Raw genomic sequence first — 27,886 nt, 5'->3', positions numbered from 1 at the left:
AACTTTTAAATTTCAATATCCAATTCTTCATTTATAGCAAGTATACACAGACCTGAATTTTTATATATACCTTGTGTTTTCTAATTCTGCTAAATTCAAGTACAAATTATAGGGACTCCTAGAGATTTCTCAGTATTTTCTCTGTAGATGATCATTTCATCTACATATAAAGATTTTGCTTCTGGCATGCCAATCCTATCCTAGTTGTGTCATTTTATTGCCAGACTATTTTGGTGGGGACTAGGTTTCAAAGTTTAATGGACAGATAAAGAGTAAGCATATCTGCCCTTGTTCCCCACCTTAAGGAGAAAGCATTGTATCTTCTCCATTTATATAAGGCATTCTCGATGAAAATATGGAGTACATGTCTTTAAACTGCTGAGAAATTTCTGTTCTACTTCTAGTCTCCTGATGGCTTTTACCATGAACAGCTGTAGGATTTAGTCTAATACTTTTTCTCCAACTAGTGACAGGATCATATGGCTTTTTCCTTTCCTCTGTTAAAATGATGACTTTTGGGGGTGGATCTTCCAATGCTGAACCAACACTGCCATCCCTATAACAAAACCACTTTCTACATCCTGCCAGATCTGACTTCTAATAGTTTGTTTTGTTAAACAAATTTCTATCTATGTTCATACTTTTTTCTTCTATTATCTTTATCCAGTTTTAGGATTAGCACAATGTTGAGTTCCTAAAATGTGGGGAGAAATGTTCCTTCTTTTTTCTACTTTAATTGTTTGATATAATTTGTCAGTTAAAATGTTTATGAGCTTGCTGTTGTCATATAGGTAGGTTTTCAAGTTAGGAATATACTTTCTTTAATAGGTACTATTCAAATTTTATATTTCCTCCAGAGTTAGTTTCATTAATTTGTCTTCCAAGGTACTTCTTAGAAGTTCTCAAATTTATTTCAAAAAAGATTTTTGTAATATGCTTTCTATATCCTTTTAAATTCTGTAAAATCTGTGGTAATGTCTCCTAGATCTTAATATTTTAATTTAAAAAATGTATAACTAATATTGTGTAACAGGACGAAAAGGTCTAAAAGAACAGGGGAATTGTGAGGAGTAGCGGAAGGGAAAAAAGGGAAAGGAAAAAATATGAGAAGAGGAAAAGAAATGGAAACAAGGTCTTTGCAAATAGGGAAGGGTGGAGGGGGTGAAGAGAGGGCAAGGGAAGGAGATAAAAAAAAGAACCAAGAGACTCATGTAATGGTGCAAGATCCCAATGATGAATGTAACTATATTTTATACCGAAAATGTACCAATAAAGTTAATGGGGGGGAAAAAAAGTCTGATGGAAATAATACATCAAGAAGGGTGAGCAGAAGTATGCAAGCTAGTGGGCGGCGCTGGCCAGAGCTCCGCAGCTGTGTGTGACACTTGGAGCCCGCTGGCCCCTGGGGCCCCCAGAGACTGAACACGTGCAACGGGGATGCATCTTCCCTCATTCAGCCTGGACATATTCGAGGACCGAGGAAGATGAACAAGCTACAGCTGTACTCCCGGGTTTTAAACTTTGCCATGATCGTGTCTTCTGCACTCATGACATGGAAAGGCTTGATTGTCCTCACAGGCAGCGAAAGCCCCATCGTGGTGGTGCTGAGTGGCAGCATGGAGCCAGCCTTTCACAGGGACAACCTTCTGTTCCTCACAAACTTCCGGAAAGATCCCATTCGAGCTTGTAAAATAGTTGTTTTTAAAGTCGAAGGACGAGACATTCCAATAGTTCACAAAGTAATCAAAGTTCATGAAAAAGATAATGAAGACATCAAGTTTCTGACTAAAGGTGATAATAATGAAGTCAATGATAGAGGCTTGCACAAAGAAGGCCAGAACTGGCTGGAGAAGAAAGATGTGGTGGGAAGAGCAACAGGGTTTTTACCATATGTTGGTATGGTCACCATAATAATGAATGACTATCCAAAATTCAAGTATGCACTTTGGGCTATAATGGTTGCATATGTGTTACTAAAACATGAATCCTAATATGAGAAGCGGTTCCTGGGACCAGACTGAAGTGAATTCTGCTGAAAAAGAGAAAAAGTAACATATTCGAAATGCTACACTTTCGATATAAAAGGAAACTGTGTGGAGATGTTTTTGTCTGGTCCAAATAAATTATTCATCAGTAAAAAAAAAAAAGGGCGAGCAGTTAAACAAAAAGGAAAAATAAAGGAGTCAAAAATGAACAAAAATGATGAAATGACAGGAATAAGTCAATATCTTTCAGTAATAATTTTCAATGTAAATGTAGTTTTTAAAAGAAAACTTCTAATTTATACATAGAAAACAATGGATGTTGCATTGCATTTGAATTTTTTTTTGAAAAGATAAATATCATCTTGGGCCTGGGATTTAGTACAGTAGCACTGGGCCTGCCTTGCAAGCGCAAAGTCCTGAGTTCGATCCCCGATACCCAAGGCGGGGGGGAAGAAAAAGAAAAGATGAATATCAGCTCAATTGGTTAACAACCCAGGCAAAACATGTTACTAACTTCTTTAAGGAAATCATTACTCTTATCTTACTAATAAATTTAAATGATCTTACTGTTAAACCATTGAACAAAAAGGTTTTGGGCTGATTACACGAGTATCCACTCATCTCTCAGCCAAGTTAAATAGAACTTTTGAAGGATAACATGTAGCTATATGTACCCCAAAGTTAACATACAGAAACATATGTGTTAACCTAAATGATACATAACATTTATGTGACCAAACTTTAAGGTTTTTTTGGTAAGTTCTATGTAAACTTGACCCTAACAGTTTTTATCCTCTAATATTTTGAGTGAATTTGGTAGCCCTTGAATATCTGTATAACTGGGTTTTTTTTGAAAGTCCTAACAGAACCAGTGGTTTGTAGCAGCTAAATAAATAAATAGATGCTAGATGGGAGTTGAGCAAGTACCTCATCCCAACTTTTCTCAAAGTCAGAGTGATATGCAGCTCATCCCAACTTTCCCAAAGCCCCTGCCAGTCACACAGAGATGTGTCCTAGGATCAGGCAACACCAGCCAGTCCCATTGCTATTATAACCAGAGAAACACAAGCCTCTTTGCCTCTGGAAAACAGGTACTTCCAGGCATTGGGCCCCCAAAAGTATGCAAAAACTTGTTTGCATTTTCCACAAGAAATCGGGAAAGTCAGGCATTAATCCTATAGGATTAGGTTTTACTCTAAAAAGATTACCCCTAAGATCTTTCTACCCAGGGCCCTGTAGCATATGTAAAGAACTCATGGAGGGTTTTTTTTTAAAGGCTGGAGATGCCATTTAGTAACCATGAAGCACATAAAGATTTAGTTAGGAAATAAATGAGGCTAACACTATATAAAAACAGATACTGGAGGGACAAAGCAAGCTGTGGGCTCTGGCAGATGGCTGATTGCCCATGAGGTCATAGTGGATGTGCTGTGGACAACCTTGGAGGGCAGACATGGAGATATTTTAAATGAGGACCTGTGGAAAAAGCCCTGAGAACAGACATCACTAGGATGCAGCTATGTTTCTCTTTTATAGTTGAACACTTAGAAAAGTAGAAAAGGTTTTAATAAGAAGATTATTGGTTGGAATTGATGGTAAATGGAAAACTGGATTTCCACTGCCATGAAAAAAGAGATTGCATGTTTGCATGCAGAATGCTGTAACTGTAAAGAAAATGTCATAAGAATAAAATGATGAATAATTTCCAGGAATTTGTAATAAGAATCATGTTCTCATCCTACACCATAATTGAATTCCTGGGGAAAGGCTTTCTTCTTTACCATTATAATTTCTTTTGTTGCACCATAAGGTCCACAGATTTGACTCTGAAGCACCTGGATATATCCAATTCCTTGGCCCTACTCTCTAAAGGAGTCCCACAGACAATGACTGCTTAGTGAAATTGCGTGCAAAGTTGCTTTCTGTTTTTGTGCTCATAGAGTAGGCAGGGTGTGTACACTGGTGGCAGCTGCCTTTCCAAAATTTTCCAGGCCATCAGCAGCAGCCCCAAGAGGTCCAACAGGGCAGAGCCTTCACTACAAACTTCTGAATGCACTGGGGTCCTCCAGCATTCTGTGCTTGATTCTGAATGTGCTGGTAAACATCACACCCATTTATATAACTGACAAGTGGAACAGTGAAAACAACACAAGAAAAATAGTTTTGGGACTCTTCTTTTCTAAGGTTAATAAAGGAATTATAGGATTACTACTTGTAGCATTGATGAGATTCTATGATGTTCTGTGTGTGGGAATCATGATCTGGACCAGCAGTTTTACGGTTTTTATCCTGTACAGGCATAAGGAGCAAGTCCAACACATTCATAGCACCAAGCCTTCTGCTAGGTCCTCCCAAGTCCAGAGTTGCCCAAAGCATCTTTCTCCTAGTCAGCCCTTTTGTGTCAGTTTACAGCTTCTCCTACCTTCTTTCATTACTTTTGATCATTTTTCATGATCCAACTTGGTGGCTGTTAAACACCGCTGCACTAATCACTGCTTGTTTTCCTATAACCAGCCCCTTCTTCTCATAGGGCACAACCTTGGCATAGACAGGCTCAGTTCTGCCTGCTGTGGAAGGAATATAGAGCACCTTAAGACGGTCAAATATCCTCACATTTTACGCAGCTTATTTCCATATGTGCAATCATTTATTTATTCATTGCAGGAGTTTACACACCTCCAGGAGTAGTCACCTAACACAGAGGATGTGAACTATGGGATGTGTTTCTGCCTTCATAGAATTTACCCTGTGGTAGGGCTGGCAGTCACAGACTAAATGATCTACAAAGTGTTCTCACTGATTTTAGTTCATTAAATATTGCTATGGAGAAGTAATGAAGCTAAAAATTTGTTAAAGTTTGTCCTTCAATAATTTAGAGACAATGCAAAGCTTTGTTTGGGGGACTGTCCTTTGGGTTCACCTTGGAGCTGATAAAAGACGTCAAGGTTTAAACTGTGCATGTGATGCACATCTCTGTCATGGCATTTACTTGGCCTTGGTGGGAGGGTCAATTAGACATAGCATGACAAAAACAATAAAGATAATTAAGACATAATTTTTAAAAATTAAAAATATGATAATCATAAAGACAAATACATGCTATAATATTTATTTATGTCTGGTTAATCAGCAAGCATTATAACCTGTGTACAGATATAAAAGAATCCAAAGAACAGACACCAAGACATTTATGATAAATATTGAAAAAATATACAAATGGAGGGTAACACATTTCATCACAGTGTGGTGGAGTCATAATTGGCCCTCTTCTGGATAAGACATTGTGGATGTTCACAAGTGACCAAAATGTACCATGGCTTGGGAAAGATCTCAAGGGCAGTGTGGGCTGGAATCATATAACCTGGGGTGGTGCCCTGAGAAAGCACCAGGTTTCACATATTTTAGGTGATGAAAAGTAAAGGGGAAAGTTAGAGTTCCCTTAAAAATAAGATGCAGAAATTGAGTTTCCTATGTAACCAATTCTGTGCCCAGGTCTAATGAGAACCAAGCTAAAACCAGTGACATCACAAAGATGAGGGTGTCACAAAGGCTCCTGCCTAAATACTGAGGGTCTGGACCACAAGGGTACTATGGTGTCTTGCTGGAGAATCAAGCCAGGCTGATCAGAGCAAAGTACACCAAATCCCATGGCTAGAAAGAAGGACACACTGGACCTCATGAGGCATAGGAATCATAAGATTTAAAAATTGCTAGAGACCTTAACAAACACCTTAATGAGAAAGATGTAAGATGGAAAATAAATATATTTCATGAAGCTCTCATCATACATTATCAGGGAAACAAAAATCAACACTCATTTAATACTACTTCCCTATTAAAAATTGCCATAATCCAGAATAATATTATCAAATTATGGCAGGGATGTGGAGCAGTAGCAACTTTTTTTTTTAGTAGCAACTTTTTTTCATTCTTATTAAGAATGAAAAATTGTTGATCCACTTTTCAGACAGTTTGGAATATTTTTTTACAAACACATACAGACACACCATACAAAGAAGCAACTGTGCACCTTGGTACTTATCCAACAAATCTGAAAAGCTTGGACATAGACATTTATATGATATTTACTCATAATGGCCAAAAGTTGTTCACAACAAAGATATCCTTTGGTAGGTAAATGAATACATTGATAAACTCTGCTTGCAATAATGCAACATCATTCAGCACTAAAATGAGATGAGCTATCAGACATGAAAAGGCATGGAAGAACACCAACTTCACATGACTCAATGAAAGAAGCCAATCTCAAAAAGCAACATATTACATCATTCCAGTTGTTTAATATTTAGGAAAAGGCAAAACTATGGGTTTTAGTGTTTGCTGAGAGTTGTGGAAAGGAGGGTTGAAGAGGTAAAGCAAGGAGAATTTTAGGGCAGTGATGCTACTTGGGATGATGCTATAGTGATGGACCAATTGTCATTATACTTTTGTTCAAATCCACATATTATACAGCACCTACAATGAACCTTAGTGCAGAGAGGGGACTTTAGGTTACAATGATATGTCAGTGTGAGCCCTCTAATGAGGATACAAGCATCACTCTGGTGGGAGATGAGTAGGGTACCTGGGAAGCTACAAATTTGTGGGAGGAGGAGTCTTTACTTTCTCCTTAAATTTGCTGCGATCTAAAATAGCTCTAAAAACTACACTCTACAAACAAGAACATGTCTATCTTAATAGATTAATGGAAAGCACTGTATGGACCAGAAACAAAAGAGAAGTTCCAAAATATGATAAACAGAATGTACCAAATTTGCTTACATTTCACAGCACACTCAATGGTTAAACACTGCTTTTCCCAAGCAAGTAGGAACCTGACATGGTGCTCCCTCCTCACTCATGGGGTGGATCCTCAAGTGACATTCTTGGAGGAAGAAGGTGACCAATATGAGGGAAGCTTGTAGTAGTGACTTTGGGTGTGGGACAGAAAGAAGCCAATCAGAGGACTGCTGGCATCCCAGGAAGAACAAAGTGCACATGCACAGGTCAGAGGGATGCTCCTGAGCTTGGGGGCAGTCATGTGGGCTGTGCCCAGGGCTGGGAGCTAGGATGCAAGTGTGGTGAGAGGTCCAGAGATTCTAGTCCTGCTGGAACTAGACCCTTTATCAGATGAGACATGGGGAATCCCTCCTGGTCCCTCTCCTGGGATCCCACACCCTTGAGGAAATCTTCCTACCTGTAGCTTACATAACCTGTCTCAGGTGAGGTAGAGTTAAAAAAATATTTGTTAACTTCTGTGCCCCACTTTTCTTCATATGCTCTGTTCATTGTTTTTTGGGATCATTTTTATTTTTCTCATGTGGATTTGAAAAATTAATTTAAAAAAATATAAATTCACTCTTTATTAGATCATTTTCTATTTGGTCCTTATTCAGTGATTTTTCATTTGTTTCTAAACAGTACATAGCAATACTATTGATTTTATTTAATTTCTTTAATTTAGTTATTAATTTTAATATTATTTGGGTTTTCCATATATGTATAGTGGCATACACATACACATACATGGTAATTTTATCATTTAAAAGTTGATACTATGTCTTGTGTTTCTTACTTTTTTGATGTGTTATTGTTGGAGTACAATATTTATTAGATAAAAATACCAAGAGAAACAGTGTGTCTCATCACAAAAATGATGTAAGATAATATGTTTGTTACTTTGCTAGATTTAACCATTTTTTCCCCCATTAAGTTTATTGGCACATTTTAGGTATAAAATACAGTTACATTCATCATTGGGATCTTGTACCATTACATGAGTCTCTTGGTTCTTATTTTTTTTTCCCCTTCCCTTGCCCTCCCTTTACCCCCTCCAACCTTCCCTATTTGCAAAGACCTTGTTTCCATTTTTTTCCTCTTCTCATATTTTTCCCTTTCCCTTTTTTCCCTTCCCCTACCCGTCACAATTTCCCTGCTCTTTTAGACCTTTTCTTCCTGTTACACAATATCAGTTATATATTATTTAAATTAAAATATTAAGATCTAGGAGACATTACCACAGATTTTACAGAATTTAAAAGATTATAGAAAGCATATTACAAAAATCTTTTTTGAAATAAATTTGAGAACTTCTAAGAAGTACCTTGAAAGGCAAATTAATGAAACTAACTCTGGAGGAAATATAAAATTTGAATAGTACCTATTGAAGAAAGTATATTCCTAACTTGAAAACCTACCTATATGACAACAGTAGGCTCATAAACATTTTAACTGATAAATTATATCAAACAATTAAAGCAGAAAAAAGAAGGAACACTTCTCCCCACATTTTAGGAACTCAACATTGTGCTAATCCTAAAACTGGATAAAGATAATAGAAGAAAAAAGTATGAACATAGATAGAAATTTGTTTAACAAAACAAACTATTAGAAGTCAGATCTGGCAGGATGTAGAAAGTGGTTTTGTTATAGGGATGGCAGTGTTGGTTCAGCATTGGAAGATCCACCCCCAAAAGTCATCATTTTAACAGAGGAAAGGAAAAAGCCATATGATCCTGTCACTAGTTGGAGAAAAAGTATTAGACTAAATTCTACAGCTATTCATGGCAAAAGCTATCAGGAGACTAGAAGTAGAAAAGAAACTTCTCAACAGATTACAGACATGTACTCCATACTTCCAGCGAGAATGCCTTATATGAATGGAGAAGGTACAATGCTTTCTCCTTAAGGTGGGGAACAAGGGCAGATATGCTTACTCTTTATCTGTCCATTAAACTTTGAAACCTAGTCCCCACCAAAATAGTCTGGCAATAAAATGACACAACTAGGATAGGATTGGCATGCCAGAAGCAAAATCTTTATATGTAGATGAAATGATCATCTACAGAGAAAATACTGAGAAATCTCTAGGAGTCCCTATAATTTGTACTTGAATTTAGCAGAATTAGAAAACACAAGGTATATATAAAAATTCAGGTCTGTGTATACTTGCTATAAATGAAGAATTGGATATTGAAATTTAAAAGTTATGTAGGAGTACAAAGGACCTAGAAAAGTTAAAAACAAAAACAAAAACAGTGTTGGAAGACGTTTAGTACCTAATTTTAAGACTTCTTCTAAAGCTACAGTAATCAAGGCAGTGTTGGTGTAAGGAAAGACATATAGATCATTTGAATAAAACAGAGAATCTAGAAATAGAACCACACATATATGGTCCACTGAGTTTTGAAAGATTATTTAACATTAGCATTTTAGAGAATATAAACTCAATTCAAGAGCCAAGGAAGAGATAGTGTTTTCAGCAAACAGCACTAGAACACCTGGTATCTGTATATAAAAAATTAACCTCAACCCTTTTTTTCCATACATGAAAATAACTTGAAGCGCTCTATGAACCTAAATAAGAAAGCCTAAAGGTATAAAACTTTAAGAAGAAATTATAAGGGAAAATATTTATGAATTCAGCGTAGGCAAGAACTACCTAGGATACAAAACACATGATGTATAAAAGAAAAAATTGATAAATGAGATTCCATCAAAATTTAGAACTTTAAATGACATCATTAAAATGAAAAGTAGTCCTTAAACAGACCATATTTCCAATGCATATAACCTATGGCCAGAATATATAAAGAATTCTTAGAGCTCATTAATAGACAACCCAATTAAAATGTAGACATAAGAAGATGATAAATAGCCAGTATAGCACAAGGAATGGTGTGCAACTCTAGAATCAGAAAAATACTTATCAGTACAATAATAAGATTGAATTATACACTCATTAGGGAGATGAAGTTAAAAGTTTTAAAAGCCTTGTCATGACTTTTTCTTTTTGTTGGATTCTCCCCATTTGGGTTTAATTTGTCACACCAAATGGATTCATTCTGCTGGGTTTCCTGGGGTTGTGATCCTCATTGTCTTTTCCTAGGGTATTGTCTAAAATTTTTTGGAGTGCCAGTTTGGTATTCATGAAGTTCCTGAGGTGCTCTTTATTATGAAAGTATCTTATTTCTCCATCAATTTTGAAAGATAGTTTTGCAGGGTACATCAATCTGGGTTAGAGGCTGTTTTCCTTTAGGCCTTGAAATACATAACTCCAAGCTCTTCTTGCCTTGAGGGTCTGCTGTGATTCTGATGGGCTTTCCTTTGTATGTGATTTGTTTCTTTTCTCTCACTGCTTGTAGAATTCTCTTCTTCTGTTGGATTTCTGGAATCCTAACTATTAAATGCCTATTTGTAGATTTTTTTTTTGTTTAAGGCTAGCTGGAGTCCCATATGCCTCACTTATCTGTATGTCAAGCTCTTTTCCCCTGCTTGGGAAGTTTTCTGCCATCACTTCTGTGAACAGTTTTTTTTATGTCATCTGCACCCTCTCCTCTTTCTTCATTGACTCCAATCAGTCTTATGTTATTCTTCTTTGCATCGTCTAGCAGCTGCTGGATTGATTTCTCATGTTCCCTTACAATTTTAAAGCAATTTTTCTTTTTCTCCTCACTAATTGCAATCTTATTGTCTATATGCGAAATTCTATCCTCACATCAGTTCATTCTGCTGCGCAGACTTTCAGTGGAGTTTTTAATCTCTTGGAAATCTGTTTATATCTGTTTTATGGATTCCATTTGTTTCCTATGTTGGGATTCCATCATGTTCCTCAGATCCTCTATTTTTGTATCTGTGTCCTCTCTAGATTTATTAATCATGTCTTGCACCATGAGCAAAATCTTTGCTGTTATCTGAGTAATTATTTCTGATTTCATTTTTCCCAGGTCCTCTTTTGTTGCCAGTTCAGAGAGTCCAGGTGGTTGAGTATCAGATTGTTTATTTCATTTCCTTTTGGGGTTACTGTAGGTGATCTGGAAGTCTGTTTCTGAGGCTTGTTTATGTGTTTTCTCATTTCCACGGTGGTTGGGGGGGTGCCTCTGGCGCCCACGCAGCTCACCTTCTCTGCCCTAGGAGCTTGGGATGGCAGCAGGGGAGCTCCCTTCCAGGTACTGGGACTGGCTCAGCTTCTCAGCCCTAGGAGCCTGAGATGGCAGTGGGGGAGCTTCCTTCCGGGTGCTGGGACCAGCTGAGCTTCTCTGCCCTAGGAGCCTGGGATGGAGGTGGGGAGCTTTCTTCTGGGTGCTGGGACCAGCTGAACTTCTAGATTTAACCATTTTAGAACAGTTAGAAATAAAGGAGCCAAGTAAGTAACTCCCTTCCCTTGTAAATGCCACATCACCCTAGTGATTATCCATGCTTCCATAATCCTAAAACAGAGAAGTTATGTGAGCCACTTCACACAGTGAGACATCAATGAGAGAGACATCAGTGAGAGAGACAATGGGAGGCACCTTACAACAGTGGTGTCTTACTCTATGAATACTGTAAGCCTGAATTATTCAGTCCATTTTTCCCCCTCTGCACTTGAGTCCCTTTTCCCTTCACTATTCTCCCTGTTACTGCTACCAACCTGTGATCTTCAATAAAGGCAGCTACTTACTAGACACTATGAGGTGTATGTTTGGCAATTCTTCCCTCACTGTACACAAGAACCTGGACTATTTTGGGTCCACTAAACTGTATCAATTTCACCATGTATAAAGACTTCAAAAAATCATGTTATCCATGACCTACATACAACTTGATCTATAAATTTTTAATAGATATAAAAAAGAAATTTAGAAGATCATGGATCATTACACAAAGCAAATTTACAAAGTTATAACTAAAGAGAATGAGAATATATTTCATAAAAAATTCCCCAGAGGAACTCGGGGAAAATATTGTGCAGACTGTTTGCCTATGACATCCTTAAGTATGGAGATGGTCTAATTCAGAATCAGAATTCCTGGGCTTCATGTTCTTGCTGTACTTAATTTGATACTTGTCTTTTTCAAATGTGAAATGAAGTTAGTAGATATCTCCTTCATGGGCTGCTGCAGGAATGGAACAAGAAAAGTCACATGAAGGTGGTTCTATAAGGCAAATACTTTGCACATATATGTTTTTCATACCATATAGATAATTGGAAGCTTTTCTGGGACAGGATGGTTGTCTGTTATAAAGGATACATCAAGACTTCTTGAGAAATAACATGCCACCATAATCCAGTATGCACCAGGTGTTCTAACTAAGAATTAGGGAAATTCTCTGAGAGGCTTTGGCCCTTTTCCAGGCAAAAGTACTATTGCCATGGCTTGTACATTATGTCAAGATTGAATGCCTCATTCATTCAAAAGGAGACAGAGTGATTGAGAAGCACATTCTTGCTCCTGATCATCACAGATCTTTCAAGGAAGGAGGCAAAGGTGAACTTTTTAGAACAGGCCAGTCCAATCATGGTGACATATGCCTGTAATTCCAGCACTCTGAAAGGCTGAGGCAGGAAAATTACAACTTCAGGTTCCATCTGGGCAACTGAGTGACTTAGCAAGACTCTGTATCAAAGTAAAATAAATAGCCCTTGGATATAGCTCAGTGCAAAGGTACTGGGTTTAATCCCCAACACAAAAACAAAACAAAATCAAAACCAAACCAAACCAAAACAAAAAATTAGATAGTGTGTAGTGGTCTATGCTTGTAATCCCAGCTACTTTGGAGGCTGATACAAGAGGATCAGAGGTTGTAGCCCAGGGCCGGGGATTTAGCTTGGTGGCATTGAACCTGCTTCGAAAGCACAAGGTCCTGAATTTGGCCCCTGGCACACACACACACAAAAACATTTGTAGTCCAGTCTGGGAAACTTAGCAAGACTTTGTCTCAAAATAAAATTTTAAAAAGTAATGAGAATACAGTTTAATGATAGAGTACTTGTTTAGCATGTGCCAGAACCTGGGTTCAATCCCTACTACTGAAAATAAAAGGTAGGGGGGAGAAAAAGGGAGGAGGAAAAAGAGGGAAGGAGGTGGCAGTGAACCTGAACAAAACCAAAAACAAAGAGAAAATGAAAGAAAATTGAACTTAATTCATTCCATTCAAGGTCTTTGAAAAAATTCATCGGTGTGCATGAATAATGCCCATTTTGTGCTTCTATTATAATTTTTCTTCCTGCTTTGCATTTGTCTATTTAGAAGATTTCCATTGCTGATTCCCTGGGGTCCATTCACGTAAGATCTTAATAAATGTCTGCTGAAAAGTGAACAAAAACTGTCGTATAGTATTTTAGTGTGAACACATTAACTTGGATTCTATTAGTTTTGTTTGCCACTCTTTTTGCCTACAGAGTTCAAGTATGTCAATAATCCATTTGATTTAGATAATTTAAAATGGTTTGTATAAGTGTGCCATTCCCCTATTGGTAGCATTTGTGGTACTCTGAGTTTTCACTATTGTAAACAATTCCAAAATGCACATTTGAAAAAATGCATTTTTCTTCCTTTTTCTTCCATTTTTCTTCCATTTTCTTCCATTTTTCTTCCATTCTTCTTCCATTTTCTTCCATCTTTCTTACTGGTTCTTCAACCAAATGAGCATCCATCAATCTTTACTCTGCATCCCACACCTCCCAGACAAAAGGAAGCCAGGAGTCTAGGCTGAGCTGGCTCAACAGCATTGTTCCCATAAGTGCACACAGGTGTCTGGGCAAGTGGGAACCGATCTGGATCCCTCACCACCTCTAAACCTAAGTACTGTAGTTAGCCCAGCAATTGAATGTCTCTCCCTATCCCTTTCCTGGAGGTTTCTCCCTATGCCATGCCTCAGTGGGCCTATAAAGCTGTCAGTTGATCTCTCTGAGATTATCCAGCCTGGGTCAGCTAGGATTTAAGTAATAATATTGCTTGGTACATTTTTTCAGCTCTTGGCTTTCACATCTGTCATCCTGTTTGATTCTCACTAACAGTAGCCCTCTGAGACAGGCATTGGTGTTCCCATTTTAGATGGGAAAACAGTGAGAAAGACAGACATTGAGTTTATCCCAGGTTGATGGGGGCTGAGCCAGCACCAAATCAAAACAGGAAACCTAGATGTAAGTTTTCTGACAGCTGGTCTTGTTCTCTTTCCACTCTAACATAGTAAATTCCTCAACAAAGCATACCTGTCCCAAAGCGTAATTTCTTAGTGGTGTGGTTCTAGGAGATGGCTTGGATTGTATTTGTTTTTCAAAGTCTGGTTCGGAGGTAGGGATTAGCTGTTAACTTGGCAAATACAATACAAAATAACCATTTTCTTTCACACTTGTTTTCCTTAAAATTAATTAATTAAAATTAACCCCTTCTTGTGCTTTACTTATTCATATAAGGAGAGGACAAAAAGAAAAGAAAACACCAATTTGTACTTCAATTCAAAAATCTGCACAAAGAGGGTACATACCATGAGACTTTTTTCTTATTTGCAATGAATTCTTTTATAACTTCCTCCTTTTGTCCATGATTTTATTCTTTAACTTTATGAAACAAAAGCAATTAAGATGTGTTATGTACATGTACAAACTTTGCACAAGGAATGTAAACATTTTGTACTATCCACATGAACTAATAAAAAAAATTTTTAAATAAAGAAAATTTTTATTTATGAGTATATAAGGACTTTTTTGTTGTTTTTTAAAGAAGATCAAGGATTCTGTGGTTTGAAGGACTATTTTAATTAAAGAACTTGAAGATCCCTGTTGAGTCTCTATAGTTATGGTTTTTTCAGCCTCACTGAACCATAGTAGTGATGGTATAGGTGTATCTGGAGGCTGCTAGCAGGGGTCATTGTAGTGTTTGGAGCCCCTCCCCCCTTTTTTATCTACCTGTATCATTATTTTGTATATATCTTTTTAGTTATATTTTTTGCTGGATGTTTAAAACCAAATAAAAGTGAGACCTATGTTATTTAAAATTAATCTCTCTGAGTGATATCAGTTAAGGCTTTTCAGGGATTATTTTGGGAACCATGCTTGAGATAGATTAGGGCATGGCAAAGCTGGCTGGGGAAGTAGGCATGACCTGTTAATTACAAGATCCCAGAACACATGCACAGAATAATTCCCAAAGCCCTGCATGTGGACTTCTCATGAGAACTTTAGCAGGTTTTCAACAGGATGGCCTATGCCTGACATCAGCCTGAGGTGTGGGATCCCAGCACTGTCTCTCAGGCCACTTATGTAGAAGTTCTCTTGAGTTTCCTCCAGATTTGGATGGCATAAAAGGACAAACATGCTAAGAAGAGCTTGCTATTATGGCTTTCCTCAAGATAGCCCATCCTGTGTTCTCGGGGACATACTTTTATCTTACTTTTTCCTCTTTTCTTCAGCCCAAATTTGCTCTGCAATACCAGTTTCTCCATCACTCTTCACTTTTGCTTTTTCAAATAAAATTTGCTACCATTTTTCTCTCGTTTCATACAATATTTTTCAGGATGAAAAGAACACAGAATCCAACTCAAGAAGGAGATGCGAGCACCACAAATCCCAATAATGTTTATTCAGCAGACACTTTTAGAAGGAGCTACATGATACCATGTGTTCAGCCTCTTAGCTCTTATATTGTCTTTTAAAAAATTATCACTGTCATCTGTCAGGGTGGATCACATACTTATTTGACCATATGGCTTTTTTGGAAGCATAGGAGACATTTCCCTTTTTAGTGACCCTTCTTTCAACACAGTGTACATTGGTTAATTCCTATCTTCTGGGGTCCAGCAATCTCCCTGCTCAGGAGATCAGGTGACTCACCAGAGTTGTAGGATCTTTTTAGAGAGGTCCCTTCATGTCCTGGGTCCTTGTTGATCTTGGAGAGCTAGGGCCAAATATTGGCTGTCCTCTTAGCCCAGTTATCTTCTTTTAGCTTTTGTCTCTAGCCTCAAATATTGACCATCAGAGGGTGAGTTATACTGGTATTGAAGCTGTGAGCTGGACAGTGTTTTTAAAAGCTCTGCAGAAGGTCCAAAGTATAGCCAAAGTAGAGAATCGTTACTCTAGATTGTTGCACCCTAAATTGCAATGTGCACCCAAATCAGTTGGGGTCTTGCTAACTTGAAGCTCTGATCCTGTAGCTCTGGCTGGGGCCTGAGGTGCTGGATTTCCAACATTAGGTGATGCTCATGATTCTGGTTCCTGGGTAATTCCTGGATTTGGATTTGAACCCATACAATATCTTGAAACCAAACTGTCTTGTCTAGATGATTGCAAAACTCACTGGTCATTATGTTGCTAGCTGCTCTATAGCTGACAGTAACTTATAGCACTAAAGTAGAAACTCCTGGACAAATTTGAGAGTGGCCAGTATATGGTCTAGGAATATTTGCCATAGTGTTATGTCAAGTCATCCTTTCTTTTTTTTTTTTTGGTACCGGGGATCGAACTCGGGTTCTTGCACTTGCAAGGCAGGCAGAGGAACCACTGAGCTAAATCTCCGGCCTAAGTCATCTTTTCTTACCTTCTCACCTTCTTAGATTTGAATTATGGCCTGGCACCAAGTCAATGGCTTTTGAGTCAGATGTACCTGAGTTTGAAATTTCTTTTTTGTTCTCTTCGAAGTTAAAACAAGGTACTTTAGTCATTTACAAAAGTAATCGTTTATTGTGATCTCACAAAGCAGGAAATTATGAGATGATTGATTCTAAGAGTGTCTCACCAACTTGATCATGTTATCAAGGCTCTTCTGTGCCTATCCTATTGACAATGTCATTGACAATGATTACAAGATACTGTATTATTTTGTTTTGCTTTGTTTTTTGAGACAAGGTCATTTCAGCTAGTGCTGTCTTGCTAGGAGGTGGCTCTGTGAGGCCTGGCCATACTGACAGGACCTTGCTAGACCAGTGAGCTCAAATTTCTAGAGCCATATGTTCTAAGTTCAATTCCAGGCTCTGGCACTAGCAAGCTGTGTGACCTCTAGCAGTTTTGCATTTCTATTTGCCATCTCACCTCATTCCCTTACCTCCATCCTAGGCCTATGGTGGGGTTTAAATGAGAATAGTACCTGCTCAACAGAGCACTCCATAAGTGTCGCCATTCACATCCACCTCAAACACATCAACTACGGTGACTCTAAATGGGACTTGCACACAGTAGTAGCAACTTGCAAAATGACTGGGCTACATAAAAGGTGCTAAAATAGTCTGTAGTGCTACTTGGTGTGATCACTATTGTGTATCACTTTTAAATTTTCTTAAGTATCTTTTTTAATTTTTTTAATTCTTAAGTTAAATGTAAGATTATCTCTTGATTTTCTTTGTACACACAAAGTAGATGTGCTACATACATGTCAGACAAAAGGGGGATTATTTTAGAATTTACTGAACATTTACTGGAAGGCAAGACTTTTACAGTGGCAGAACCAGTGGCCAACCAACTCAGTTGCCAGGCCACTGGTTTCAGGAGAGTTAAATTCTAGGGTTGATTTCATCTCTGTCAGTACAATGATCTGATTGTGCTGTCACATAATCTCTCCACCTAACATCGAGATGACTTTAAGATGCCTGAATTTCACCACTGTTTCTTGTTTTAAGGAAGATTTAATGGTAGGATTGCTACTAGTTTAGAGAGTAGAAACTGTGGTATTGAGGAATTATTCCTTTTGAGAGATTTGGAAGACTCATGAGCAGGACATATGCGGGTAGCATTTTTTTTTCTAGTAAAGGAATAGTCAGCAGGCATTACTCATGTAACACAGGAGTTTCTGACGTTTAGAAACCAGTGAAATGTGAGCAAAGTGTATGTGAAACATGGCAGTGTATCCTGGTCTGAGATGACATTTTGAGTTTTCTTTGAAAATTGCAAACCTGAGTATCTAAGATGTGCTGTCACCAGACAGGGTCCTAGGAGGTTTCTAAACCCATTTTACCCATAGAATTGAATTTCCAGGTTCACTGACTCTTGTTGCAGAAAAAGAATTTTCAGGACACATCAGTAAGAGGCACAAAAGGATTTATTAGGCAGACATTTGAAAGTACTCATTCAAAGAAATAGAGTATGCAGCCTCAGGAGAGAGATGCACATTATCATCCAGAGGTGGGTATTTTCATGGGCCCTAGGAGGTCTTCAAGATGGGCAATCTAGGATGGTATTCCTACTTCTGTCACATTACCCATCTGGTAGCTATGTCAGAAGGCAAACCAGTTATCTGTGTTTGAAACTGAGATCTGCCACCCACTAATATTGCTGCTTCCTTGAGAATGGAGGTCTGTGGGAGGAAGCAGAATTTACAGGTGAAAAGCACAAGCCAAGACCCCAATTTAAAAGCTTATTGTATCTTTAAGACCCTTTTGAATTTTTAGTTTCTGTTTTTTTGGAGTTAGTTTCCTGGAAGGGAAAAATGTCTTAAATAACTTTTGTGTTCTGAAGCTGCAGGTTTCCTTCAAAGTACAAAAGTATAATTTCAATGTAAAATTGAAATTCTTTTTCTCCTTTCTACCTACAGGTACCCAGATTATTTCAGCAGGGCAGTGGGTTTAGCATAGGTAGACAGTGCAGCAAACCTAGTGAAGTACTGATTCTGGACTCTCAGGAGTCAGATCAAAGCAGTGACACACTTACCTGTCACATGAACCCAAGCTGGTTCCTGGCCCTCTATAAGAACCAATTTTCTTGTCTGGAAAATTGATGTAAAATCTACATCATTAGGTTGCTATCAGCATATAATAGGCAAGTAAGCATCAAGTGCATATACTAGAGGCTGTACAGTGAGAGCTCACCACAGTTTAGCTATGACTTTTTTTCTCTTATTTGAAGATAATTCCCAAATTAGCAAATAACAACATGAACAAGTGTAAGACCGAGGGCCTTACCAAATGCTCCGAGGAGCTGACTAGTGAAGCACACCCAGGAATCCCAGTGGTGCCTTCAGAATGTAAGACCAAAAGCCTTACCAAACATTCCAAGGAGCTGACTACAGTGAAGACCACCCGGGAAGGAACACACCAGCCAAGTTGGGAAACAGACCTTTATTAGTCTGGCCAGACAGCACTCCCAAAGCAAAATAGCTTAGAGAGGCAACTGGCTCAGAATCCAAGGCTGTTTTTATAGGGGGTTGAGGGGGAAGTTAACATATCAAAGAAAAGGGGACAAAGGTTAGTGGTCGACTGTCACATATTGATGGTTAGCAGACATCTGCAGCTTGTTCTAACAATTGTGGTGCCTGGAATATCAGTTCTGGATAAACAAAGAGTTGAGTAGTTTACTCTGGGACCCTAGGTCGGTTACAGATCCCTATCTAGCATCTCTAGACTAACAAACATCTCCATCCATTAACTCACATTTTAATCACAATGGGGCTGGAGAAAAAGGGGCAAAGGTTATGCAGTCCCACATTCCCCACTGATTTTTTTTGGAATTTAAGTAATCTTACGCACAAATGTAGGTATCCATTGTATACAACAACATGACAATAATAAGCATGTACACACAACTATGATGACAAGAAAAAGTTGTTTTAACCATTGTAGGTTGGGCAACCACGAAGTTAACATTTGAACAAGTCTCTGCCATCCTCATTATATATTTTTTTCAACCAGGTTTTTTAATTGTTCTACCTTTTTTTCTATCTTTGGACCATTATTGGTAAGATTGAAACAACACATATTTTTTACTCTTTTACAACCTTGGTGGTGGAGGAGCAACAAATAGTCTATTGCTGCTCTATTATCTAAGATTGCCTGTCTCTGTTCCTGTAACTCTTGGTTAACTAATGCCAAGGCTGATGAGGTAGCATTTAACCCTTTGACCACCTTGCAACCTAATTTTCGCACTGCCTTTTCAGCATGGACTCCTATAGAAGGTAGGGCAATAAAAGATGCTATCATGGTTATTACTTCTGCATCTGTTAACAGACCTACATCATCATCACATCCCGGTGTAGTGTAAGATGACCAACGTTTAGTTCTGTTAGGCACAACCAAATCAGTCCTATCTGGCAACACTACAGCTAGACAACTCAAACAGCAACGGGTCTTGGTTAAATTTGCTGGAATATAATTAAAGGTTATTCCTTCACAGGTATAAAACCATCCTATGGGCAGGGAGATATGGCAATTATTATACACAATTTTTTGTTTTATGTGGCAGGACATCCCTTTTGGCTGTTTTATCCTCAGACACTTGGTTGTACAATTTTCATACATAGCACATTTAGTTTTGTTTGACATAATTACCTTGGGTGTATATAATTTGACAGCATTTTTAGGTTTACAGCACGTGTCATGTCCCCAATTATAACTATCTGTGTAAGTAAGATTTTTTCCTGGGATGTCTTTAAATAGGGTATGGGGTCGTATTAACTCTAAAGAGGTGCATACCGGAATGAGACAGCTTCCCAGCACATGATGGAAATTTACATCAGCATTTAAGCAGAATTCAGACAAGTTAAGCGAGTTTGCCAATTGAATCTATACATTTTTTTTGTGTGATCTAGTCCTCTTGGGGGCAATAATGCCAGTGTCCCAGAGAATATCATCATTAAGGTGAAACGTCTCCAACCTGTTCCAGTCTTAGCTTTTGGTCACCTGGTTGGCTGATAACCTTCCATTTGTCTTTTTTGATGTCTGTGGGGGGTCCTGCTTTTAGATGGTTGCGATGTATCCAGGCAGAATGTCCAGCCACCTTCACTGCCAAGGGAGTCGACAGGACAATAGGAACCGGTCCCTTCCAACGAGGTTCCAGGGTCTTGGAATCAAACCTGTGAATAAAAACCAAATCTCCTGGCTTATAGGGTAAAGGTTGTAAAGGGTTTTCATTTGGACTAATCATTTTCTTTTGTAATGTCTCATGTAGCTCTGACTGAAGCTGATGAACTGCCTTTAAGGATTTAAGGAGTCAAAGGTGGGAAAATTTTTCCTTTAATTTTACATCTATTAATGGAATGATTGGGGGAGATCGTCTGTAAACAATCTGGAAGGGGGACAGATTGAGGGGGGGCTTGGGAGTGTACCTCATCCAGAGGAGGGCAAAGGGGAAGAGCTCTACCCAATCTAGTTCAGTCTCCAAGCATAATTTAGTCAGAATTTCTTTTAAAGTTCGATTTGTTCTTTCTACCTGTCCTGAACTTTGAGGCCTATAGGCACAGTGTAGATTCCACTTTATTCCAAGGATATTACTAATTAACTTAGATATCTTAGCCGTAAAGGCTGGACCATTGTCGGACCCCAGAGCTAAGGGCAAACCAAAACGGGGAACTATTTCTGTCAGGAGCCTTTTAACTGTTACTTCTGCTGTCTCCTTCTTAGTGGGGTATGCTTCTGCCCATCCTGAAAATGTATCCACAAAAACTAGCAGGTATTTGTACCCATACATGCCTGGCTTTATTTCAGTAAAGTCTAATTCCCAATGTTTTCCTGGAGTTAGCCCTCTGTGTCGGGCCCCAGGGGGCCTGGTTACCCAATTAGCATTTACCTTGAGGCAGGTGGGGCATTGTCTCACCGTGTCCTGGGCCTTTTGGGCTAATCCCTGGCTGACGAAATGAAGTTGCAGGGCAGCCTTCATCCTTTTCTCGCTGAGGTGGGTGGACTCATGTAGTTCTCGCAGCAACGTGTCTGTTACAGTGGCTGGGAGCACCACCTTTTTATCCTTAGTCATCCATCATCTATGTTTTTTTTTTTTTCAAGTCCGGTGTCTCCTGTTCATTTCCGCTACTTTTTTATCTGTGTATTCAGGTTTTTCTGGGAGTACCCGTGTGGGAAACAGAACCATTTGCTTCCTCACTGATTTTTCGGCAGCTTGTTTTGCTGCCCGGTCAGTAGCATTATTACCAATCATCTTGGGGCTAAGCCCCTTCTGGTGCCTGTGGCAATGGATAATGGCGACCTCTCCAGGCAACCAGATTGTTTGTCGCAATGTCAATATCTCAGTCTTATTTTTTTAAAGTCAAATCTTGTCCAAAGGTCAATTTGTCAGCCTCTCGGGTTAAAGCAGCTGCTGCTGTTATTGTCCTCAAACAAGTAGGCCACCCTCAGGCCACTGGGTTGAGCTTCTTTGAGAGGTATGCCATAGGCCATTTCCATGGCCCAAAAGCTGAGTAATCACTCCCTTAGTTACCCCATTTTTCTCTGCCACATACAGGGTAAAGGGCTTGTTTAAGTCTGGCAATGCCAGGGCTGGTGCCAATGCAAGTGCAGTCTTAAGCAATTGAAATGCCTGCTGGCAAGCCTCAGTCCATTCGAGGGGTGTATTTCCTCCTGCAGTGGCCTCATGTAGGGGTTTGGCAATCTCAGCAAAGCCAGGAATCCAAATCCTGCAATAGCCAACTGCCCCTAGGAACTCTCACACCTGTTTCTTTGAGCCTGGCTTCAGAATCTGGAGAACTGCAGATACTCTTGATCCTGCCAGCCTCCTCTTTCCCTTTTCAAGAATATAGCCCAAGTAGGTTACCTTGGTCTGGCAGAGTTGAGCTTTCTTCCAGGACACCCGATATCCCAGTTCCTGGAGGGCTTTCAGGAGGCCCTCGGTGGCTGCAATGCATTCCTTATCATTTGAAGTCGCCACCAGGAGGTCATCAGCATACTGAAGAATAGTCGCCTGGGGAAACACTTTTCTTACCTCTTGCAGATCTTTGTTGAGAGCTTCCCTGAACAGAGTGGGGGAGTTTTTGAATCCCTGCGGCAGCTGGGTCCATGTCAGCTGTCCAGTGGATCCAGTCTCTAAGTCAGTCCATTCGAAGGCAAAGAGAGGCTGGCTCACAGGAGCTAGAGGCAGGCTGAAAAATGCATCTTTAAGATCTAATACTGAGTACCACACATGACTGGGAGGGATGAGACTTAACAGAGTATAAGGGTTTGGCACTGTTGGGTGAATGGTCTCCACCCAGCTGTTTACTTCCTGCAAATCCTGTACTGGTCTGAAGCCTGAGGAGCCAGGCTTCCTCACAGGAAGCAGGGGTGTATTCCAGGCTCATTGGCAAGGGATGAGGATGCCGGCTTTTTGGAGTCAGTGGATGTGTTTGGAGATCCCCACCTTGGCCTCGTCAATCTTTTTTGTCTACCAAGAGAATTCTATCTCTTTCTTTTTTTTAGTCTCCTTCTCTCTCTTTCTTTTCAACTTTTCATAATCCCTCTTGTAATGGCCCTTCTCTTTGCAAAATGCACATTGATCCTTTTTCTAATAAGGGCCATATTTTACTTTTATCTTCTCTTTTATTTTCTCTGTATTCCTTTCGGATAAAACCTCCATCTGTCAAGGCTGCAATGTTCACCCTTCCTATCTTTTTAGCCATTCCACCCTCAAAAGGATCCCTATTGTTAAACACCTTCATTGCCACACTCATCAACTTTTCCCTATTCTCTCCCTCAAATCCTTCCATCCGCTGAAGTTTCTTTCTAATATCTGGGGCCGACTGAGTAACAAAAGCCAAATTAATTGCCTGCCAATTTGCAGGGGCATCTGGGTCAATTGGAGTATACGTATGATATGTTTTCAACAGACGCTCCAGAAAGGCAGAAGGGGATTCCTCAGGTCCTTGAAGGACCTTGCTTACCTTGCTCAAGTTGGTAGCCTTTGAGCGGCTCCCCTCAGGCCAGCTAGGAGATGCTGATGATAGGTTTGGAGAGCTTCTCTCCCACCCGAGGAATTAGCTCGCCATGGGGGACGGGTGGACGGAAGTTGTGCCTGAAGACGGGCCCACTGTTGCTCATCGAGGGGGCCCTCTGTTTCCCCTAACACTGACTTTATGGCTTGCCCTCGGATCCTTTCTCTTTCCTCGGAGGTAAAAAGAGCTTGCAGAAGTTGTTGACAGTCATCCCAGGTTGGGTCATGTGTATGAAAAACAGATTCTAGGAGGGAGATCAAAGCCTGGGGTTTTTCTGAAAAAGGGGGATTTTGGTGTTTCCAATTATACAGATCACTGGTAGAGAAAGGGATATAGACATAATGACCCTGTTCTACTTCCCTAAGAGGCAGAAGAGGAACTGAACTAGTCTCTTCAGTGAGAGCTCTGCTGGTACCATAAGGGGCCCCTGTTCACGTGTGGGAGGGGGAGGTTATAGAATGTGGAGATTTTCCTTCTTTGGGAAGAGGAGGGGAGAGAGAGTTTCGAGCTCTGGGCCCGGCTTTATCAGAGGAGGAGGATGGCTTCACATAGGGTGGAGGTCTTATAACAAGATCTAAGAGGTCAGGATCTTGTGAGAGCACTGGCTTGGGAGCCCGGGTTTTGGCCTCTTGGGGTTCCCTTGGGGCCATAACCAGAATGCGAGAGTTTGTTCACAGGGAACAACGCTACAACCATGCCAGAGGCTCTTGACAAGCCCGAACCCAGATATTTATATATGGAAACTGATCAGGATGGCTAGGGTGCTCAGTGACCCTTTTCCATACCACCCTGCAGAGACCTGGGTCAAAAGAGCCCTCAGCTGGCCATCCAACTCTGAAGGCTGGCCATTCCAATTGACACAGGGAGTGAAGTTTTCGGCGAGAAAATTTAACCCTATATTCGTTCTCCTGTTCGGGGGAAAAAGCCAATTTAAAATTAGTGAGAAAACAATCCAATGGGGTATTTTTGGAGCAGGATCCTTCCATCTCTGTCCTGATGGTTTGGAAAGAAATACAAAATTAAACACACAATGGACAGGACACTAATGTACAAATGTCAAGACAAATAGGTGCCACAACAAAAGCAAAATTAAACCTTCCCTTGTTCCTCGTCAGGAACCTTGGGGTCAGGGGAGGTTTACCGGCCCATCAGCCACCTCACTCCTGACAACAAATGGTTGCAACCAGCCAAAACTTACCTCCAGAGGTTTTCTGAGGTCTGTGCCTGAGTCTCCTGCTGGATCCCGTCACAGAGTCTCGGTTGAACCGGGGTTCCTTACCCAGGCATCTCGCTGGGGCCTCCAAAATGTAAGACTGAGGGCCTTACCAAATGCTCCAAGGAGCTGACTATAGTGAAGCACACCCAGGAATCCCAGTGGTGCCTTCAGAATGTAAGACCAAAAGCCTTACCAAACACTCCAAGGAGCTGACTACAGTGAAGACCACCTGGGAAGGAACACACCAACCAAGTTGGGAAACAGACCTTTATTAGTCTGGCCAGACAGCACTCCCAAAGCAAAATAGCTTAGAGAGGCAACTGGCTCAGAATCCAAGGCTGTTTTTATAGGGGGTTGAGGGGGAAGTTAACATATCAAAGAAAAGGGGACAAAGGTTAGTGGTCGACTGTCACATATTGATGGTTAGCAGACATCTGCAGCTTGTTCTAACAATTGTGGTGCCTGGAATATCAGTTCTGGATAAACAAAGAGTTGAGTAGTTTACTCTGGGACCCTAGGTCGGTTACAGATCCCTATCTAGCATCTCTAGACTAACAAACATCTCCATCCATTAACTCACATTTTAATCACAATGGGGCTGGAGAAAAAGGGGCAAAGGTTATGCAGTTCCACACAAGAAATCTTTTCCTGATTAATACCAAAGCCTGGGAACTCTAATTTGCATTTCCGTTAAATGCTTTTAATACTGGTGAGACTGGAAGGTCCTGGAACTGAAGACTCACCCTATTTCTGTCAGAACCTGTGTGTCAGGTTGAGCAGGCTGTCACCTTATACTGTTTCCACTTAGTGAGGCCATCTCTTTCCATTGTTTTCTTTGATAGCCTGAGAAGCCAGACTCAAGACTTGAGAGCCTGCTCCTAGAAGGAAGAAATGACTTGCCTGCGGCTATATAGAACTGAGTTCAGCACAACTGCTTGGCTTGCCTTAGTAATAGCCAACTGTAATAAGCATTTCCTATTTACTGGCACCAAGTTAAGCACCTTACAGACATTGTCTTACTTAATCCTGATGGCAACCTTATGGAGTGAGACTTTTAATATCTCGTTTTTATGTGACAAAACTAAAGTATAAAGTAAAGAAAGTACATAATTTATCTAGATCCACAGAACTCAGGAACCAGCATATACTCTGAACTTTACGATGAGGGACACAAAGATCTGTGTCTCGGGACTTCGGGGTGCTTAAATTTTGGAAGAGAAAGGACCATTTTCTGCTGAATTTTTGTCTTTTTCTTTATTTATACATAATTTCTGTGGAAGTTAGATCTTTACTGATGTCTCTCTTTAGAAACTAGCTGACCTTAGACAGCAGCCAGCTGGGCTTGGTTTGCATCTTATATTTCCATTTTTAGAAGGCCATAGGGCAGTCTGACCATCCTAGTGCTTTGTTTTATGATCATCTGAACTGGCTTTGATGGGTCTCTCATAGAGGATCTTCCAATCAGTCCCATTCATCAGCTTCACATCACTGCAATGCCACACCAGAGGCAATTAAATTACAGGAGAAGAGAATGATTTTAGCTCACAGTTCCAGTGGTTCTTGTGTAAGGTCAGTGTCCCCCTTGCTTTGGGCCTCTGGCAAGGGTGCCACAGCATGGTAGGAGCCTGCAGAGGAATAAAGTGATTACCTCACAACCCAAAAAGCCAAAAAAGCAAGAGGAGAAAGAAGAAGAAGGCATTGGGAGGACATAGTCTTTTTTTGGTCACATCCTGATGACTTAAAGACCTTCCAAGGGTTTCACTTCCTAAAGATCCATGCATCTCCCCACAGTGCCATTCTATGGACCAGGGCTTTAACATAAGGATCTCTAGGAGACACTGTTCCAAATCACAGCACTAGGCAGAACTCATGACCATACTCCACTCTGCCATTGCTGTTTAGAAACTCATGACAGAGGGTTTCTGTTCTGTGACTCACTCAGGAATTATGGAATGAGTGTCTTTGTAATACCCAGTTTCTGGAATGAGAAGAGATGAGGAGAAGGGAGTCTGAGCCACTTCCCTTTGCCACCATGGTGAGTGGGTATTTCTGCAACTGTGTTTTCTGGGGCAGTCAGTGATGGTTTTGCAAAAAAGCATGCCATGCTCTAGTGTGTTTGTGAAAGTCTGCATAATTCTAACATAAACAAGTCCATTCAGAGCCTATATTTGACAGTGCTCATGGTGAATTGCCATGAATTAAAGTAACCCAAATGACTCTAAGTTATTTTCAGTGGAGCATCTTGTGGGACTACATTCCTACAGAAAACATTTGGAGAAATCCTAGTAAACATAGCTGAGCACGTAGGCTCATGGTTAAATTCAAGTCCTGTTACTTAGGAGCTATGTGACTTAGGACAAATCATTTAAACTCTCTGTGCCATGTCTGTTTATTAGTAAAATTAATATTATAATGACATCTGTCTCCTAAGGTTTTGTGTATTGTCATAGATAGCATCTTATAAATGCTATTACCTTTTAAAAATAATTTTTCAGTTTTGAATTTTTGGATTAGTTTCTTCACCCTCATGTAATCTAATCTTTTTTGGTACTGAGGATCAAACTTGGGTCCTCATACTTGTGCAGCAGGTGGCAAAATCACTGAGCTAAATCCCTGGCCCTATAATCTAATCTTATATTCACTATATTGTCATTTGTTGTCCTAGGAAAGAACAAAAACAAACAAAAATCAATAAGACAAACCATGGTCCTTGTCACTGTAACAGACCAGGCCCAAGCCTGCTATCAACCTAATGACACATGAAAATCAATGGGGAGCTATGTAAACATGGAGGGCAATAAAGATTTCATTATATCATCACAGTGGTCCACTGTTTCTTCTGCAGTCTACAGGAAGTTCATGTTACATGTCTGTGATTCTTAGTTTTCAGAACATGTGAATTCCTTACCTAGGCCTCAAATTTCTTTCACAAAAAGGCCCTCTGTCAGCACTGCACACATAGGCAAGCTCTAAACATTGTAGTTCCTGGTATCAAGTTGGCACTTGGCTAGTATTAGGACAAAAGAAGATAATCAAAAGATGTCAAGCTGTTCATAGAAATGTTAAAAATGGAAGCAAATGAAATTATGAAATAGATGTAAGTCTGTAAATAAAAAAATATCATTTCTTTCTTTTTGATTTCCATGACTACCGCTATGGAATCTGCGGGCTTACAACTTGTTGCTTTCTCTGAAGGAATAGGGAAGGATTACAAGCATTCCCCTTCAAAGTCATCTTCCTTCAAGATCACTTCAGAGCTTTAAGCTCAACTTCTTTCTAGGACAGTATATGAAAAACCTCCTTAC

The 27,886-nt window shown here is 39.8% G+C and overlaps 1 long non-coding RNA gene and 2 pseudogenes across 1 annotated transcript; 2 read left to right on the top strand and 1 right to left on the bottom strand.

Moving 5' to 3' along the window:
- The first annotated feature begins 934 nt into the window (after positions 1-934).
- LOC147825198 (signal peptidase complex catalytic subunit SEC11C pseudogene) lies at positions 935-3,756 on the top strand (annotated as a pseudogene).
- On the top strand, positions 3,677-7,339 carry LOC147825197 (vomeronasal type-1 receptor 3-like; annotated as a pseudogene).
- An 11,440-nt stretch (positions 7,340-18,779) lies between these two features.
- LOC110347538 (uncharacterized) lies at positions 18,780-24,449 on the bottom strand. Its single transcript, XR_015440792.1, has 2 exons — positions 21,238-24,449; positions 18,780-20,524 (listed from the first exon to the last, which is right to left on the bottom strand). It is a non-coding gene; the product is annotated as an uncharacterized LOC110347538 (long non-coding RNA).
- Between the last annotated feature and the right edge of the window lie 3,437 nt (positions 24,450-27,886).

This window comes from Heterocephalus glaber, unplaced genomic scaffold (genome assembly GCF_053883595.1).
Source record: "Heterocephalus glaber isolate CG9 unplaced genomic scaffold, H.glaber_assembly_v1.0 deba00001504, whole genome shotgun sequence".
NCBI lineage: Eukaryota > Metazoa > Chordata > Mammalia > Rodentia > Bathyergidae > Heterocephalus > Heterocephalus glaber.
This window is presented reverse-complemented; position numbering and strand designations above follow the sequence as displayed.